The sequence below is a fragment of the Dermacentor albipictus genome, chromosome 1 (genome assembly GCF_038994185.2).
Source record: "Dermacentor albipictus isolate Rhodes 1998 colony chromosome 1, USDA_Dalb.pri_finalv2, whole genome shotgun sequence".
In the NCBI taxonomy this organism is placed as follows: domain Eukaryota; kingdom Metazoa; phylum Arthropoda; class Arachnida; order Ixodida; family Ixodidae; genus Dermacentor; species Dermacentor albipictus.
The window spans coordinates 58142402-58157968 of NC_091821.1; the positions used below are offsets into that span (position 1 = coordinate 58142402).

Sequence of the window (15567 nt, forward strand, 5' to 3'; positions counted from 1 at the left end):
CAACGCTTGCGCGCTCTCGGTGGCAGCGCACGTGAGGGCCGGCAGCCAATGCGGACGCAAGCGCGGACTGCGGCCAGCCGTAACCGGCTGTGCTACTCTGCGCCTCGCAGGGACTCCGCACCAGCGGGGGAGACCCCCCCTCAGTTGCAGCGCCGGCGCGAGGAGGAGAGGGAACCCCCAAAAAAGGGAGAGGGCCCGAGAAGCTCATCTTCGAAGTAGGCCATCACGGACCGGTAACTGAGTATAAGAGACTCGCGGAGGTCCCCGGGCTACATTTGGGTGCCTGCTATCCGTACGTACCGGCGGCAACGGGACACGCTGCCTCCTCAACAACAGAGAGTGGAACTAGAGGGACGCTCGTGTCGTGCCTGCCGCGACGGGATGAAGGACCTGTGTGTTGTGTAGCCGCGGCTTCGCTTCCTACCCCTCCCCCACCCCCCTACCTACGGATTTGACTGAACAGCACGGACTGCGTGCGTGGGACACACCGTGCCGTCGAAAGCACCGCAGACGCAACAGCCGGAACAGCTAGCGCGCGCTTCGCATCTCAGTGATCAGCAGGACGAACCGGCCGAGGATGCTGCTGCTGCTCCTCTGTTTCTGATCACGTACCCAGTGTTGCCCGTTTGCCGTCTCTGACTTCGTACCCTGGTCAGCAAGCCGAGACGACGTGGACGCACTCTGAATGCGTTGTATCGTGCGTGCGCGACATTCCGCTCTCTGACTCCTCCCCAAGGCTGCGCGACGCGTTGAGGACAAGGATACCCCCTCTGGACTAAAACGGACGCCTAACGACCAGGTGAGTGCTCTAGTTTATCTTATGCGAGTGTCAAAAGCGCCAACTGTTGCCTTTATGTCATTGCTCTTCTTGGGCGTTGATCACTGCTGGCCGTTAATTAATACTCCTAATTACAATATCGCGGAGCGCCTTGCTTAAGGCCAAGAACGTATCGTAGCTGCACGCTGCACTGCTGATGCCAAACGAACAAATTGAATTACGTCACTATTCAGCTTCCCTAAAGGGAGACCACGTCCCAGCAAACGGACGCTGTTGCATTTCGATACCTTCTGATTCGAAATGCAGCCGCTCCGGTCTGAAGTCCAGTCTTCTACTCAAAGGTTATTTGAAGCAGTCGAAGCTTGTATAATGTCGTGCTTTACGAAACATGTGACAAAAGTTGTTCGGATGTTGTACAAGCAATGCCCCTTGTTAACAAGCCATCAGTACTTATTTGAGTTACCTGTTATGTTGAGGATGGGAGCTTGTAATTAATGAGAGAGAGAGAGGGAGATAGCAAAGAGAGGAAAGGCAGGGAGGTCAACCAGATGAGCGCAATGCGAAGCTCTTTAGGTGCTGGTGGCACAAGTTAAGATGCCACGTGATCGATATAATTTCTGGAACCATTTAAATCCCTACGATTACCCGGATGCCGAGCTGTTGCGGCGGATAATCATGCGAATATGCCTTGCAGTCGAAGGTGGTAGCGTAAAAGAAGAAAGTAAAAGCGTCTGACCTGGCCGATCACAGACCTCTTGGCCGTTTTTGCGCTCCACCTCGATTGGCAATGCACTGAACCTGGTAGCATGGAATGGGTTGCTGCATGGATATTAGACCTCACGTCACACTCTTTCGAAGTCGATTACGATGGTCATTCGAGCAACCTATAGCGGGAGAGCACTCATGGAACGTCTCTACGCACCCACGTTTGATTTTGTCATTTCGTTTTCGTAGAGCCAGAAGAAAGAAAAAGAAAGCTAACGGCAGAAACGTTAAGCACGAAAAAAAAAGAAGAAAAAGTGGGGCTGATTCGTTGCGAACTGAGCGCTAGACAGTGAGAGGGCAGAATCGTGTCTTGTAGCTAAGATGAAAGAAATGAGCCAAAAAAAGAAAGCTCTAATTCATGCGATTGGTAAACAAGATAGTGAGCGAAAGGCCGTTGCATCGTCCTATCGAAACTTCGGTGCGCTCGGAGAACGCGGAAGAGAGGCGCGCACTACCAAGTTCCCGCGCATGGATTTCCGGAAAGAAAGAACGAAAAAAAAAAGGCTCCGTGGGCATCCACGAAGTCAGCGACGCGCCAGGACGCAAGGTTTCCCCTGCTCTAAGCCATGCTTTCTCATTCGTAAAAATAACCGGACGGTTAAGGGGTCAAAGACAGCAGCGACGACGACCTGCCCGGGAGAATAAGCGGCTTTCTTGCAGCACGTGGTGGACGGAAATAAAGGGGAGAAATAAAGCGAACGGCGCACTCGCGGATGGCTGGCGACAGCGAGCGCACGAGAGAACGAAGGAGCGAATCCCGCAGCGGTCCGGCGCTCCGCCACTTCTGTCCCCGCGATCGAGCGGAACGGCTGTCTGTGTAGCGGCGGTGCGACCGTGGGGGGGCTTCTCTCGCCGGCCAAGCGCGCAATCGGCGGGCGTGTATAAAGAAGCTGATGCTGGCTCCCAAAGTGCGTAACCGCGCGCGAAGAAAAAGTCCTGCTCTTTTATTTTTGCACTCGCTCCGGCCAAAATCCCCCGTTCGTTCTCTCTTTCTCTGGTGCTGCTTTCGACGGAGAGACGAAAGTCGCGTCGCGCGGCGTTGCGGAACGGGGATCTCCCGTTACATGGAAAAGGTCAGTGTCGCGCCTAACGGTCCGTTCGCCAAGGTCAACGGTTCGCGCTCGCGAAAGCGCGTGCACGCGCCGGCCGCTCCGAGTATTCATGCGTGGTAGGCTCTCCGGATAAGCGGCGCTTGTTGCGGCACCGACATGTACGTTTACGTTAAGCGGCGTCTGCGTACGAGAGGCAGAGGTGTCTCACACAACGACTCGGAATATTCACGAGAGCTCGTCGAATGGCAGTCTAAAGTCTTGTGAGCGTTGTACATTGTGAGGTGACGGGCGGAAAAGGGCATTCTTTACGGACGCAGTGGAAGTCGCCATATCTACGCTGGGCGTTTAAGGGCGTTCGCCACTGACTGTGCGCCCGTGCCCATGCAGTTGCATCACCGAAAAAAAATACACCGAACAGGTGTGAACACGTTGAAAATGCCGCATTAAAACAGAACTATTTCCTCTTCTGCCCCTACTTCCTCTGTGAGGATAGCTGTGAGGCGCACACCATCCGTCTGTCGTGCACTGTTCACCAATACATACACTAAGCACTCAGACCAACTGTCTATGATGCACTTACTGACTGCTTCGTCGCGAATACGGTTTGCACGCTGGACAATTTCATGAGAATGGTCGTAAGAAACTTAATGTTATGTTACTCGATGTGGCCAACCACTGACGAACAGTTCTTACGAACGGAAAGCTTTGGATATCCCACTCACTTTCATTTCCTTTTGTGTGTGCACTCAGGTTCTTCTGCAATCATCGCACGACGCTGCAGTACGGCGCATCGTTGGATCTGACATAGTACTTACTCCAACCGTCAGCTATTGCGGCGAGCCAGGAAATATGGCAAATAGCTTTGAAGCTGCATATCGTTAAAGTTCGGCGTTTTGTCATTTCTCTGACATTTTGAGTATTAATAGATTAATCCAATCCGCTGAGCACTATTAATCGGATTCCACGGATGAAACTTGTCGCTCTGATTATACTTAATAAGCAGGTTGGCGCAACTGTCTGTGAGTATAATTATTTTAAAAATATCGTTTGGGATAAACGATAACAGATTCGAGTGCCTAAATTACGCTATATTTCTATAGATCACTGCTTCACAATTTCTCGAGCAACTTGGCAAGTTATCGATGTAGGTGTGTATAACATGTGCTCAGGGAGCCAAAAGTGAAAGACGATAGTATCTGTCACGGTCAAATTATTTCTGCTTGATTTTCAATCAAAAAGAAAACAAACTTGTGGCTACACGTACGTGAAAAGAGGTCACTGCTTGGGTAACTTGATTTGTGTGCGTGTGTGTGTGTGTGTGTGTGGGAAGGCACGATAAATGGAGCAGGCTAGTCTTACGCAATGTGAGCTTTAATGCGAATTGCACCACGCGGTTGAAGAACCGTGGTACAATCCGCATAAAGCACTCTATCGGTCGTTCGCATTGAAAGCATGAAGAATCCCAATAATACACATCATGCGTGAAAGCCAGCTTAATCTAGTGCAGTGACTATAGAAGACGTTGCCCTGTTCTACGGGCGCACACAGCGTCTGCCCGAATCTCTGCCCACTTGCGACATGCAGACCTCACGTAGAAGAAAAAAAAAAACTGGCGGACGGTGACGCACGTGCTCAAAGCAGCGAAAAACAAGCACGTCCCGAATATTTTCTGGCCTACACCAGCCCCTACCATTATTGACTTACGTCCCATGAATGATTGCGCCTCGCAGGTCTTCCTGAATGCAAAAGAAAAAGTTTTTCGTCGCCACACCATTGCCTTTACCCTACGACCATCAATGCAAGGGCATCAACTCTATGTCGGACTCATTCTCAGCAGCAGCTATCACTGCGTCTCCCATCTCGAAACTCAGTGTTTACGGAATACGCCAATTGTCAATGTAAAATATAACTGTGCTGTCAACCAATATATATATATATATATATATATATATATATATATATATATACAACGCACATGTCGGATATTCTATATGGGATGGGAAGCTCTAGTGACTGGTGAAACCTGAACAAATAAATATGTTCGACTAACTACACGCGATGTGTACAATCCTATTTATTTTAAACCTACCCATCTCACGCAATGTTTCTGTTTATACACTACTCGGTTCACAAGCTATGCCGAAATGCACACACCAGTTCAGGCGGATGCGCACTGTGATACGTCAACGCAGCGGCGCCACGAGGACGAAGCTACGTTGTATGCTTGTCGAGAGAAGAACGGAGAGCAGCGGTGTGTGCACCAGACTAGTACGCCCTAAATGCGTTTGAGGCTTCTATACCTCTTCCTTCTTTTCTTTTTCTTTTTACATTGACACATTTGCATATTGAAGGATTGGACAAGAGTGATGGACAAAACTTCATTGTCGCTCAACGATGGTTGTAAGCAGTTTGCCTCGGTCAAGGCCTCCTCCTTCAGCGCACTCGACAGCGAATGCGGTGTACGCTGCGATAGATATATACTTGACAGGTGTGTCCCGAGAATGGGCACATACGCAGTGATGTCCATACGCAGTGGTCAAAGGATGAGAAACATAAGCAATTTGAGAAAATCAAGGAAGCCGTTCAATATCTGCGCTATTCCATTATGCATTGGAGATACCCATGAGCCAACATTATTAGTACAAGTTCTATGTCATTATTTATGGTTTGATCACGCAGAACAGAGGTGTACTCACTGGCATTACGCTGCCGCTGAAAATTATATGCTTTATATAGAGACTGCAGCATCCCTCGACATAACGACCAGCAGTGGAAGAGATACAGAGCCTTGCTGCGAGGAGGTGAGCAAAGAAAACTTCGCTTTAAAATACAGGATGGGGTTCTCCTTCGATTTGGCGCCACAGATGGTGTGCTTTATTATTGGGTCTGTCTGTGAACGGCGAATAACGAAATTGTGGCGGAAAAGGGCAAGGACACTTCAAACTACAGACGGGACAGGCTACTCACACAAACGCTATACACACTGAAGGGCTATACACACCGAAGCGTAGCGCTTGCCCTGTTCGGTGTATTTATTGTCCCAAATGTCTTTAACGGACTGTGTTTTCATTACTAACACTTCATCCGCGCCAGGTTTAACGGGGGCAGATGCTTTGGGTGAATGTCCCGGCCTTACTGACCTGGCAGGGACATAACCCATCATCGGCAGTGCCCGAATGCAGACAATCTTCTTTCATAGTTTCCAACGTCACAAATCTCTTAACGCATTTAGATGAACATACCAACATCGACGACAGTGGTTGGGAAGGCACCGATAAGCAAGAACGGTGAACCCAACTGTCCACCTATATTCGAAAGTCCCGCCTCTTTACAAGCATGCTCATAACTTCAAACGCGCGAGGTGTCGCATTAAGGTGCATTCGAATTGATAAGATCGCCACAATGATTGGTCTCTAATATGAGCTCCGGCTTATCTTAATGGAAGCTAACCTTGAAGAGATAGTGTGGCGCTCGTACCGGATATCCCCAGGGCTTGTGAAGATGTACTGGCAGCCATGCACTCCCGTCGCCACTCCTTCATCCTTTATTTTATTTACGAATAGTTCGCAAGACAGCAAGCGCCCTGTCAGTGCCCGTCCCTTTCTCTTCTGTGCTTGTTCACAGTTCAAAGTTGGCGCCGAGAATAGCATCACCTGACGTTAAAAGTCGTACCGAGCGAACATGCTCGCGTTTCTCGAGGTAAACGTCGCAAAAAGGCAAGACAACGCGACACTAGACGTTCTCGACGCATTAACTATACAAGTGCACCGGAGTGCTGCAGCCGCTCGATAGCCCAAACCTCAACCTCCCAAACACTGTCATCTGTGGTGTCGCGATTGCGAGGCGCCGGTGAGCATTCCTGCAGCGACAGCTCGAGGCTCGCAAAAAGTTGACGTCACAGATGGCAGCGCGTTCTCGGAGTCGCGCACGTAATGCGGTAGCCGTAATGGTACAGTGACAGAGCTTGCGCAATGGGGGCCGCGCCGGGTCAGAGTTTATTTTTATTTCTGGCCGCCGGGGCTGCTCCTCTTAGCCGAGAGCGGCTATCGGCGGAGGACGCCTTCCCGGTAAGTGACCCAGAAAGCTGCGGCGCGATGACCAGCCAGCCGCGTTCGGGCAGGCGGCCGCTCTAAAACGGGTCAGCAAGAAGACAAGAAACGCGCCCGCCGGCGAGCCAAGGTCTGCGCGCGGAGGAAAGAAGACTCCCGCTCGCTCTAATCGATCGAGCCCCCCCCACCACCCACCCGGACGCGCTTCCCCGCTGTTTGAACTGTCGCGGAATGCGGTTTCTGTAGAATGGACAGTTCAGGGACGACGTCATTTTGGCGTGCGCTCAATACAAACGAGTTCCACAACACAAATGCTGACGCTAGCTATGGTACACTGATTTAATCGGGAGTCGACTGGGAGTATCTCTATGCTCCACTTTTTTTATATATATATTAGGAACGAGAATGGAGTGAGAAATAATACTAGGGCATAGAACTCTCACTTATTTTCAACGAGTGACGTCGGAACTTTTTTGTCGTTGAAGAAACCAAAAAGTGCCGTCATCATTTTTGGCAGCGAGGATGCTCGACCAGCTCTACTGTCCCCTCTTGTACTACTGTCGACGCCGCGAATGCCTGTGACGGTGACGAGAAAAGAATTTCATCGAGCGCCATGATGCTGTAAATGAAATGCTGATGACTCGTCTGTCACTGCACGCGTGACGCGTTTAGATATGTTTCTACTGCATGGCGCCTGTACTGAGCAGGGTATCCAGGAAAATGCCATAATTGAAGCTGCGACAGTCGCTGCTTTCCTAAGCCCGCTGAAAACAGCCCAAAATTGCATGCGGGTGGGTGGTAACTCCGCGTGTTACGACATAAATTTCGCAATACTGGACGAAACTCCACGCGGCGTGGAGTGAGGCAGTTTCAAGTATCAACACCGTGACATGATGGCTAGGAGAGCCTTCTGATGCCTCCTTTACGTCGATATACGGAAGCGTAGTTCCTACTAATCCGATCTCACAACCTTTCTTTTATTTTATTTTTATTTTAAGCGGGAAATGCTGCTTGCCCCCGTTGTAGGAGATTTCGGCGCGAGAATCAACAATCGAGCGAGAGGTATTGAGAATTCACTGTGGAAGCTCACTAGAACACAACGCAAATCATCCGACAAAGTCAACGGTAACGTCGCCGTAGCAAAGATCGACCGGTACCTGCGCGCTCTCTTTTAACACATTTCACGCATAGTCAACTTGCACAAACAAAAATCCGCGCATATTCAACGACTGACAGAGAAGGTACTGGACAGACACGGTCTGACCCTGCATACGAACGCCTCTCGTAACCAGGTCGCCGAGGCGCAAGGCGTAGACTGACAGTAAAACAGTTTCATTGAAATGTATGCGACCGTTTCAAGAGTGTTTCTGCATATGCACTGCCCTACCGCACGCGCGTGTAAACAAGGAAAGAGAGCCGACGGAGATACGGAAGCGAAGAATGTTGCTCTTTGAGTGCAGTATGCACTATGAGAAAGAAAGACAGACCTAGAGAAAAGAAAACCCGAGAGCTGAAATTCCCACACTAGATTTGTTCTTGTGGTAGCGAGCCAACGTTTCCAGATTGTCCATCCTAAAAATAGACGCGAACGAGCCACTAGAGGTCATCAGTTTAGCAGAGAATGAGTAGGAGAGAAAAAAAACAGAGATATCCGTGGCTTCTTGACGTTCGAGAGCGTCGTTTAGGACGAAAGAGGCGCGTCTCTGAAGACCCCCCCCCCCCCCCCTATCCCTCGGAGCCTCTTTCAACAGGCATCATTGTCCTTCCAGAAGCGCGGCCTGACGGCGGGAGCTGATGGCGGACGAGCACAAATATAAATTGCGCGCGATAACGGTCCTCATTTGGGAGTCGGCGCTTTCCTTTTGGTATTGTTGGTAGTGCCGCTGTTGTTGGGGCTGACCCGGCTGTGTGTTTTGCCAGGGTCTTTTTTTCTTAGCTTCCGAAGAACGCCAGGATCGACCATCGCAGCGGAAAAGAGAACATACGGGTTTCTAAGTAGTTCAGCATGCAAATGCAGTTATTTATTCATTCCCCCTTATCTCTTCCTGAAGCATTTTAATGTTCCTGACGATTGGCGGATTCAGGACAACAATATATACTCAGCACGCCTGCATATCGAGACGGATGATCTGCTAGTAAAGGAAAACAAGCAAAGCAGAGAAGATAAAGGGCGAACTGGGGGTAGGTCGTATGGGGCTCGCGTTGGTTGCTTTGCAACCTATGCTGCTTGCTCCACCAGTAATTTCAGACACCGTAACCTGCTGCCAGATTGGTCTAGTTTTTCTCTTTTTTGTGTGTGTGCTTTCTTTCTCCGCTGTCTTGGCCTAAGTTCATTTAATAGAATGACCAACACACAACACTTGAAGGTACAGAAATACTCATGTATAATACCTAAAGCACTTTTCGCTCGGTTAATTTATGAAGAAATTCAACGCTAAGAGCAACGGAAAGCAACATTTTGTTGTTGCTAAAAAAGACCGATTTGTTTATAAGATCGTGGAATAAAGCACTTACGAAGCTATTTGCTGTAGCACACTGCTTATGTCTCAGGCTTGTAGCCAAGGGAAATTCAAGCATGCGCGCACACACACACGCACAAATATCCTTATTTTCAATCGGCGTTTCAATCGTCATACCAATGCAGTGACGCTTTCTTCCCAAACAAAATTCCCTTATTGTGCGCGAAGGTATATTTTATAGTAAATTATACATATGCGTTGTAGGCGCGACATTATGACTTTACTTTTTTTTTAAGTATTATTAACCATTTCATTTCCCGTTCATCCTGAGGTGGTCGATGCCATTACCTCTGTGATTCCGGTATAGTTTACCTGAATCTCTCTTCAAGAAGACATACAGTTTTCGGTACACTTGTAACGATCCACGTGACTTTGCGCACCAGACTACACATTCTCGCTTGTAAAATTTAAAAATGGCCGGCCTCTCGTGTCGTGAATTCATCTTCTTTCTGGAAGTGCATGATGACCATCTGTAAACGAATTTCCCACGAATAGTTAGTAAGATCTTTCGGATGACATCAATTTATAGAACCGGAGAGACAGTAAGTCACGTAGACAGACACACGAGGGCCACCTTCCCCTTTGCAAGGGGCGGCAGGACTTATATATAGTCCGGGCTACAGCAAAATCACCGATATTTAAATGGAAAGAAAGAAAGGGAGGGTGGGGCAAGGTAGGATCCCGTGCTTCATTCGTTTAGTTTGCCAATTTGACGTTCGCGTTCGACTGCGTATGCTCCCGTAAGCGTTGCCTGTGCTTTCCTGCATCCTACGAAACGTTGACGGGCGTTCTAGCGAGCTTCGCCGAAGAAAGAGTTCCGCAAGACCGCCCGCGACTTGCCTGTGCGCCACCGTGTACCGGCGCGGTTTGCTCGTTCGCTCAGCAGATTCCCCCTACGCAGCTCGAAATTCGCGGTGGGGTAGCGAGCAGGCACCCGCAAACTGCGATTCCTGCGGAAGTGAGCATGCGCGCAGCCCCCCCGAGCTGTCGCGCACGGGGAGGGGGGGGGGGGGGGCGGAAGGAGCCCGTGCCGCCGGCAGCTGCGGTGTCTTTCGCAACGCGTCGTGGCGCGCACCGGGAAGTTGCGGGGCGCCGAGGAGTGCGGCCCGAGGCGCCAGGAAACGCGCGCCGGTCGAGGTCAATGGCGCGGGAGCCGATGCCGCCGCGGCGAGTAATTGGCGCGCCTCCCGGGGGCAAAGGAGCGTCCGACGGAGGCGGCACGCGAGGCCGCCTTTGCGCGCGGGAAACGCGGCGGTGTGGTCAACCGTCCGAGTTTCTGTGAGCCCCGCCACCACCTCGGAAAAACGCGCCTACGCTTTGGGTCGCGTTTCGTGCAACGTCGAACGTTTGTGCGCGACCTCTGCGAAACTGGCCGCACCGACCGCAGCATCGGAGATGTAGAGTCGCGCCAACGCTTCCGTGTGACATAATGTCCAGCGCGACATATTTGCTCCGCTGTATCTGATACGTCAACGCTATAGTTGTACCCCACTTTTGGATAGTTCGGCATACCAATTACCAAGCGTTGTCGTTGTTTTTTCCTACTCTCCACGGTCAGAATAAATAAAGTTGAACAAGTTGTTATAATTGTTCTTTTATGTGGAACCGTGTTTGGGAAATACACGGGTGCGTAACACCCAGGATGGCGACGCCTCCTCACTCTCGTGAAATTTTTGTTGCCTCTTTTACGCATAATATTCACTCAGTCACACGGCGATCCGACCAGCATTCTCCGACGCCAAATCCGGGTACGGTGCTTGCGCAGCGGAGTCCAAATCGTGTCGAAAAAAAAAAGAACAGAAAAAGAAGGGGGGGGGGTAGCTAATCGTGCCCTATTGCGTGCACTTCCCCATCTGCGGCGCGTCGAATGCAGCTGCGCAGATTCACAGCACCGTATAGCATGACGTCTTGTGCCTTGTGGTACGCCTCGAGTGGCCGGCCGATGTGTAAGCAGAAAACCTCTGCAGTTCATCGCGATAAAGCTTCTCCGCGCTTTATAGGGCGATCCGATCGACCGCGCCTGCGGTGTTTGGAGTGGCGGCTCTGTTTCGACACCGAGAAGGGTCGGGCCATGACATTCCGAGGTGTACACTCTAGCGCAGGGCGCGACCGAGTCTCTGCGTGTTGCAATATTTACGCTGCGCAATGACGAGGCCACGCGCACTTTGTGTGTGCCTCGGGACACGTTTATTGCTGTGGCCGAAGGACCCGGAGAGGAAGAAGGTCATCGAATACGGTCCCCTTGCATGCGTGCGGAATTTGCTGTTGTAGAAACAATTCAATCATTTGGTAAAGAGAAAAGCGTTTATTGGGAGAACTAAAAAAAAAAAACGAGGAGGTGGAATTCCTGCGGGTTTTCCGGTCCAATGGGACCCTGGACGGTTGAATTGGGATATTTCATTTTCATTCTGAAGTCTCGTTCGTAGAAGAAAGAAACAAAAAAGGAAAAGAATATGAAATTTTGAATCGCCTAATAAAAATGCCTTTAATTCGCGTTTTAGATTATTTATTTTTTTTGTATTGTAGGTGTAGTCTCATTTATTGCATGCTTCTGAGGTCGTACAAAATTAGTAGCAGGGATGAGTTGTCTCCTTTGCAAAACATAGTAAAAATGCGCTAGATTAAATATTAGAGACCTAATGAATATCATTGTTTATTCACCCCAAAGTGAGGCGTCAGTAATAGATAGCCTATCTTATAGAAACAGTAACCTAGCGCCAAGCAGGTTACAAAAACCTCTAGCTAATTTTTTTTTTACAAGTACGCACATTTAGCTACTGCTAAAATGTGTCGAATTGGAAGCAATAATTAGCGCCAATCTGGCTATAAAATTTACGAAAGCTTGCGCTCACTTGTCGTTGGGGTCATCAGGACGAAATATGACGCATCGTCGCCGACGAAACAGGCCTGCAATGTATGAATAACGACTCCTGTTGAAGTAGCCGCATTTCATCCAAGTTATATACTATGCTATACTGTTGGCCGCTACAGACTGTTCTCATTTCCGCTGATGGGGACAGTCACGCATTTGATGAGTGGTCCTTTCTTTCCGCTCCTTCTTGATGATAACGAACCGTAGAACTAATCGTTACAACAGAAATGGACTAATAATTCCCATTCGAGTGAGTGAGTGGTCTATTCTCGTGACATCGGAAATGTTGGCAACTGGTGCGTCGCCGGCATCGCCACAAACAATAGATTGTCCAATGAGTAAAAGTTGGTGAGGTGAGGCGATCTGAAAAGCGAACAAACAAACAAACTCACGGTCCGGCAATAAAGCATATTTCAGAACGTCCGAGAGAAAGATATTGTGGTCGTTGGTACCTGTCAGCTCTTCTACGAGCCTAAAGCGATGCAAGACATTTATAGCCAAGTCAGATGACCCATTTAAACGCAATGGTACGTATCTGTTGTCCCAAGAGTGAGAGCACACGCCACACACATGCCGGTGCTCGTCTTTTGGATTCCGGCGTCGAGGAGCTCTACAGCGGGAGAAGTTTCCCGTTTTATCTACACGTTGGAGCGCCCCCATCATAAGCGACTAATATAGGCGAACCAACCATAATGCATGCTATTACGGTTGATTCGTATAGTATATGCGCATGGATTTTTTTATACGGACGCGTTCAGCCTTCCAGGGACGCATTAATTTGTAGTAAAGCTGCGCACAAGAAAAGGAGAAAAAAAATGAGAACCATCGTGTTGCAGGCATACCATGGCTGCACCGAGGTTCTCAAGCGATCGCTTTTTAAGATATTTTGGCGAGATTTTGCGTGACTAGAGCCGCACGCATCGGCACCTACTGGTGACAGCGTTCCTATTCACAATAGCCAAGTACGGTTGACAAAGCGGGAGGGACACTCTCGCCAGTAGAGGCCGACCCGTCCGGCTCTAGTCACGCTAAATCTCGCTAAGTCATCGCCGAAGGTAATCACCCGGGAATGCCACCCCAGGAAACGAAAAATTATATCGTCTATAGACCACTGCCATAAGCTAAGCCCCGGCAGGTACTCTCGCCTTCGGTGATTTGCACTTCCGGTTATACGCACGCCGCTGACGTGCGTACTCATTCTTGCAACGGTGGTCGCATATGGGATGAATTTCTTTGGAAATTAATTTGTTGCTCGAAACTGTCCGCCCCGCTATACATCCTCGAGAGGTTGACTGATATCGGAAGTCGATCCACCTGCACGCATCTAGCAGGAGTCTATGAACAGAGTAGGAGAGAAACGCATACCTGTGGAGAACTGACTGTGTTTGATGTGTGTCCAATATGTGAGTGTATCTGGGTAGCGTTCAGATCAGGTCGTGCATGAAATGACCGCCATAATGCGGAGGGAACAAACGCATCTAGTCAGTGAAGCCGTATGAAGTCGCAGCAGCGAATCTATGGGGCCCAGCAAACGCCACAGTTTCCACGCCGCAGAGGTGAAATTAGTTTTCTGTGGTGTTCTTTTTTTTGTTACTTTCTGGAAAAAGAACTTGTTGATAGGAAAGGGACTTTTAACGAGTCTGACCCCTAACGCAAAGCACCACAGTCGGGCCTCTTCCCGAACATCTCGAGTCGCAACCAAAATGTAATACCTCTAGCGCTTCATCGCAGCCGCGCAAATACAGGCTCCCCGGGGGCGCGCTCCGGTGCTTCCCACCACTGCCTGGTTCCGACACGCAAGCCTAAGCTTCGGCGGCGCTTCCAACGCGAGATGGACCGTGTAAGTTAAGCGAATCGTTGTTTGTGAGTAAAACCATTCGCGTTGACTATTAAAAAAAAGAAAGAAGATTACATTGCTTCAAAGTATCTTCGTTATTAGCTGTGAAACGTGAGAACTGCCGCTAATTCTTCAGCGCTTCTTTTTGTTTTAATGTATGCGTGGCGAAGGAATGAGCACCCCGAAAACGCCCGGGTGCCCTCGACAACTTAAATACATTGACTGCCGTATGCGGAGGCGTCTACGCAGTGCCGCGAAGAAGACACCTCCGCGAAAAGCGATGTGCGAGCGCGGTGATTGACATGCACGGAAGGAGGGCGACCTGAACGTCGCAAGCAGCGTGCCAAAGGGAAAACTCACAGAGAACAAAATCGGCCCCGCGTTCGAGAGATTGGCACTGCTCTGAGCACAATGGGCGCGTGATTGACGCGTGACGCGTCTACGACGACGTATCGTCCGATCTCTGCCGACGGAGTAAAGTTTGAAGGTTGTACACAAGCGAGATATAACGTGAGCGAGCACACGCACGCACCCACGCACGCCGTCGAATAGAGTGGAATAAGTACGAGTGGTCGCCGCTGTCAGCAGCTCGACTAGTGACGTCGAGATACGGCGCACGTACAGGTAGGTGCAGGCAAGCGGCTGCCTTGTCTGACCGGGCGGCTGAACTGGGGGCTATCTAAAGAAACGGACGAGACCTCGCTCCGTTATACTGAATGCGGCAGCGCCCAACCCTGAAAAATGGTAGCTTCTTGTGGCGCTGCAAGTCCGACCACCGGTTAGCACTGGAGGGACGCTGGCAATTAAGTGGCGCGCACTGGAATCCTCGCCCGTAATCCTGGAGCTCGAAATCACATTCGACCCCGCGGTTAGTAAACGAGGTCGTTAGTATACCATCAGGTCAACAGCCATACAAATGTCGCATTTAAATCTGTACAAGTCATATACCGGTCTCCTTGGTCCAAGCGTTTCACACACGCTCACCTCACACTCAGCGACTCCCGGCAGTTATACCAGACAATGGCGTCACACGTTACACGCTCGTCACTCGCGTTGGGTCTCAAAATCTTACCTAGCCCCAGCAGCGGACACTTTAAATGCTTGTAGACCGAGCGCAACATTTTAGCAACGCTGCAGAGCGCCTCTCGCGGCGAGTATTGCCTTCTCCTAAACGCCGCCGCACGGCTCGCTGCAGTACGAACGACACGCCGGACGGCAGCCATGCGTTGAGAACTCATCCTCTGGAGGGTTGGGCGAGAGCGCACCAGAAATGACGATGAAAATGACGACGACGGGGAACGGCGTTACAGCAGCACGCTCGCATGTGGCCAGCGTAAGTACGCGTGCCTGGCCGCGGCGTGTTACTCTCGCGACCGCGCGGACCGCGCTGCTATTATCGCGTCCCGCGTGCGAGGTCCACGGCGGTCCATTGCAGCGTGACTGTTCCCGCCGGCCATGCCACGTCGCCGCGCGGGACTGCCGTTCGGAATGGCCCAGCGGACGGACACGCCGGTCGTTTCCCACTGGCATGCAAATGAACGGGAAAAGGACGCTGGACGGACGTGGCCCGTCGATGCGCGCGGCCATGTGCTACTCCTGCCGGACCGAGTCGTCCGGAGGTCAGAACGATTTGGACCGAGAGGCGCGAAGTCTGGGTTGCACGACGGCAGAGAAAATAGCATGGAGCAGGCTCTC

At 50.5% G+C, this 15567-nt stretch overlaps 1 protein-coding gene across 1 annotated transcript in view; it reads left to right on the forward strand.

The window, feature by feature from the left end:
- Window positions 1-287: 287 nt before the first annotated feature.
- The window catches only part of LOC135899307 (uncharacterized), a 69132-nt gene continuing 53852 nt past the window's right edge, over window positions 288-15567 (forward strand). Inside the window, exon 1 of the mRNA XM_065428545.1 lies at window positions 288-799. The gene's annotated coding sequence lies outside the window, so the exon portion shown is untranslated. The remainder of the gene's footprint in view (window positions 800-15567) is intronic.